This window comes from Bos taurus, chromosome 13 (genome assembly GCF_002263795.3).
Source record: "Bos taurus isolate L1 Dominette 01449 registration number 42190680 breed Hereford chromosome 13, ARS-UCD2.0, whole genome shotgun sequence".
In the NCBI taxonomy this organism is placed as follows: Eukaryota; Metazoa; Chordata; class Mammalia; order Artiodactyla; family Bovidae; genus Bos; species Bos taurus.
The window spans coordinates 43,240,602-43,245,141 of record NC_037340.1 but is presented as its reverse complement, the minus strand read 5'-3'; the positions used below and the strand labels follow the sequence as shown (position 1 = coordinate 43,245,141).

At 44.1% G+C, this 4,540-nt stretch overlaps 1 non-coding gene across 1 annotated transcript; it reads left to right on the top strand.

The window, feature by feature from the left end:
• Positions 1–3,987: 3,987 nt before the first annotated feature.
• On the top strand, positions 3,988–4,059 carry TRNAC-ACA (transfer RNA cysteine (anticodon ACA)). The gene has a single exon. It is a non-coding gene; the product is annotated as a tRNA-Cys (tRNA).
• Positions 4,060–4,540: the final 481 nt, after the last annotated feature.

Sequence of the window (4,540 nt, the reverse complement as noted above, 5' to 3'; positions counted from 1 at the left end):
ACGGCAGCCCACCAGGTTCCCCCATCCCTGGGATTTTCCAGGCAAGAACACTGGAGTGGGTTGCCATTTCCTTCTCCAATGCATGAAAGTGAAAAGTGAAAGTGAAGTCGCTCAGTCGTGTCCGACTCTTAGTGATCCCATGGACTGCAGCCTTACCAGGCTCCTCCATCCATGGGATTTTCCAGGCAAAAGTACTGGAGTGGGGTGCCATTGCCTTCTCCTAAAGAGTACCTAGATAATAGTATTTAATGCACATTTCCTGAGTTGTTTTGCACATGTAAAAAACCTCCCCATCTACAACAATGGAAGATATTAACTACTTGAGGACCATAAGCACATAGCCCCAGGACTCCAGGAGTGCTCAGTCTCTTCAGTCGTGTCTGACCCTGCAACCTCTTGGACTGTAGCCCTCCAGGTGCCACTGTCCATAGAATTTTCCAGAAAAGAACACTGGAGTGGGTTGCATTTTCTGTTCCAGGGGATCTTCCCTACTCCCAGGGATCAAACCCACTTTTCTTGCATCTCCTGAATTGGCAGGCAGATTCTTCACCACTGAGCCACCTGGTGGGACCTAGTTCCCCGACCAGGGATTGAACCAGGGCCCCTACTCCTTTCAACCATACCTCAGTTTATGCTAATAAGGTGACTTTTGGAAAAAGCCCTCAGGTGGGCTGGTTGCCAGGGGAACCAGTCACTGATTAGAGGGTTGAAACTTTCAGCCCAAATCAGAGCTCAGTTCTGTACAAGTGAAATGTGAGATGCAGAAAAGACACTGAAAAGGACTGTGGACAATTGAATTAGAAGACAGGTACTGCCAAAGATATGACTATATAAATGTAGGAATCATAAGCATTGGAGGAAACAGCCGAATAAAACATTCTTAAGAGCACACATCTACAAGAGTAAATAGATCTCAACGTTACATGCAGAATGCTTGTTCTGTCTCTCATTTAGGACAAAGTGCATGTACAGACAGATTGTCTATCATGTCTGCTATCCGGCAGAGGCTTTTGCTCTGGACTTGAGTGATACTCCTCACCAGGCATGCAAGTTTTTCCTAGCAGTAGTTGTTTTGTCTGATAGGTTGCCTGCAAGGGTCTTTTGTTTTGTGAAATACAATGGAAGTTTTGCTACTTGGCAAGCAAAGCTGAAACATCACACCCACACAAATGTGTCAATTCTACTCTATGTAAATTTAAATAAAAAATAAGTATTTTTAATGCTTCCGCCTCACAGATTCTGCCTTTGAAGTTTTCCAAAGGAATTCATCAGCCTAAAGAGAAGAAATGACCTCCTCAGGCAAGATGGTGGTTGTTGTTCAGTCGCTAAGTTGTGTCATGTCCGTCTCTTTGCAACCCCATGGACTGCAACACACCAGGGTCCTCTGTCCTTCGCTATCTCCCAGAGCTTGCTCAAACTCATGTCCATTGAGTCAAAGATGCCATTCATCTGCCTCATCTTCTGTCATCCCCTTCTCCCCTACCCTCAATCTTTCCCAGCAACAGGGTCTTTTCCAATGAATTGGATCTTTATGTCAGGTGGTCAAAGTATTGGAGCTTCAGCTTCAGCATGAGTCCTTCCAATGAAATTCAGGGTTGACTTCCTTTAGGATTGACTGGTTTGATCTCCTTTCAGTCCAAAGGACTTAAGTAAGATGGAAGTGCAGGTATTTATAAAGTGGGGTGCCTGTGACAGGGAGGCTTCTTATTATTTGGGGTCTAACTGAACCAAAGTCCCTTGTTGTATAGGTTCATGGATCTAATTTTACAACATTCAAACTGGAGGCTGAGGGCAGCCTTCGGAGATGGCACAGTCACCTAGTCATCCATCATTGTGCTGCCTCTAAGTAACACTAAGATCATGGCATCCGGTCCCATCACTTCATGGGAAATAGATGGGGAAACAGGGGAAACAGTGACAGACTTTATTTTGGGGGGCTCCAAAAATCACTGCAGATGGTGATTGCAGCCATAAAATTAAAAGACATTTACTCCTTGGAAGGAAAGCTGTGACCAACCTAGACAGCATATTAAAAAGCAGAGACATTACTCTGTCAACAAAGGTCTGTCTCATCAAGGCTATGGTTTTTCCAGTGGTCATGTATGGATGTGAGAGTTGGACTATAAAGAAAGCTGAGTGCCGAAGAATTGATGCTTTTGAACTATGGTGTTGGAGAAGACACTTGAGAGTCCCTTAGACTGTAAGGAGATCCAACCAGTTCATCCTAAAGGAGATCAGTCCTGGGTGTTCATTGGTAGGACTGATGTTGAAGCTGAAACTCCAATCCTTTGGCCATCTGATGTGAAAAGCTGACTCATTTGAAAAGAACCTGATGCTGGTAAAGATTGAGGGCAGGAGGAGAAGGGGATGACAGAGGATGAGATGGTTGGATGGCATCACCAACTCAATGGACATGGGTTTGGGTGAACTCCGGGAGTTGGTGATGAACAGGGAGGCCTAGCGTGCTGCAGTTCATGGGATTGCAAAGAGTCGGACACAACTGAGCGACTGAACTGAACTAAATAACACACAAAGCCACCCTAGACTGAAATGCCTTAATTGTCTCATAGAATTATAACAAGAATTGCATTAGAGTGTCAATGGCTAAGGATAGAGTTAAGAGATTTACAAGTGGAAATTTTCCCCTTTCTTCCCTTTCCCTGTGAATCCAAGCTTACCAATCATTTCTATCAAAGTCATAAAGTTATCAAGAATTAACGTACCTCTCTAACATTTAGCATCAGGATTTCTTTACTGTATTTACCATCGCCCAGAAGTGTTGGCTTCAGCATCACTTCGTTTCCTTTCCAAAACTTGGCAAATTTATTGAACTTTGTTGGGATTACTCTCTGACTCCCACATCCTCCTTCTGTTCATCCTATCCCTGACTAATGTGTGACCTTTTTGTTGGAATTATTGAAATTCATTAATGGTCTTATTGTCTCTGATTGGCGGCATTTGTCAATGTGCTGTGGCATTCATCAAGCTCTCATTAGCCCCAACAAGGATCACTTCCGGCACTGACCGAACTTCAGAAACTAATTTTCCTTAACCGCATCAGCTCAGCTTCAACAGCCCTGGCTAATAAGCTACTAATGAGTTTGCTGTTGAGTTTGTAACAAAAAGAAATAGAATTAGTGAGTATTCAGCAAAGTTAAAAGATACTGAACTTTCAGAAAAGGATGTCATTTCTCTAGAGCACTGTTCTATAGAATGCCTTCCTGTGGAAGGGTATTGGGATGGCAGGAAATGGCTTTACCCCTGGAGGTGGGGGTGACAGTCCACATCCCCCTGCCTTTAGCCCTAACAATGTGATGTGTCTACGTCTAAGATGATTTCTGATTATCCCAGAGCCCAGAAAAGAAAGGCATTTACGTCAGTGTGAAACAGTGGAGACGATGACTCACTCCTCGAAGGAACCTCAAGTGATCTCTTTATTGCTCAAGTAGCTTCTGAGAGTTTGAGAAAATGAATCTTGCCTTCAAAGTCATAAGGTTTGGGTTCTTACTAGCCATTGGGCAAATGATTTAACCTCTTAACCTTGGGCCCAGGTACATCTTCAGTAAAATAAGGATAACAAAACCTCACCTGTTCCCAAGAACAAAATTTGATCAGATGAATTCTGCGCAATGTCTCCTCAAAGATGGAACGGTGGGTCCCCCACAGATTTTGCTTTTTGCTGTCCTCACTCCCAACAATCACCTCCTTCCTCATTTTCACACCAAGAAGGTCGAAAATTTCCTTCCACTATGGCTGGAGGAGTTTGGCTGCATTGTGGTGAAAAGCATAGTTTTCATGGACAATCTGCCAAGCTCCTCTAGTTTTGAAAGGGAATAACCTCTGTGGTAATTACCAAGCTGAAAGCCCTCCAAGGTTTACTTGTTGTATGTCTCAGGGAACTCAAACAGGGACTCTGTATCAACCTAGAGGAGTGGGATGGGAAGGGAGATGGGAGAGAGTTTCAAAAGGGAGGGGACATATGCACACTCCCTGGTGGCTCAGATGGTAAAGCATCTGTCTACAATGCAGGAGACCCAGGTTCAATCCCTGGGTTGGGAAGATCTCCTGGAGAAGGAAATGGCAACCCACTCCAGTATTCTTGCCTGGAAAATCCCATGGACGGAGGAGCCTGGTGGGCTACAGCCCATGGAGTCGCAAAGAGTCAGACATGACCGAGCAACTTCACATACATATATGGCTGATTCATGTTGAGGTTTAATAGAAAACAACAAAATTCTGTAAAGCAATTATCCTTCAATTAAAAAACAAATTAATAAAAGTTTAAAAGAAAACAAAAAACCCTCCAAGGTTTGAACAAAAAAAGTGATGGATAGGAGAAGCTCTAGGATGGGAAGGAGAAGGCGCACTCAACATGCAGGGAATCTTGACATTTCCCACCACGGTCTGCCCTCCTCCACAAGGCTTATGTCACTCTGATCCTGGTCCCTGTTGGTCAAAGTTGGTCCCCCAAAATGGTGTGCTCCTTCTAACAGCTCATCCTCCTTCAGTCAGCTTCATCTCCTTAGTTCTAGTCTTTGGG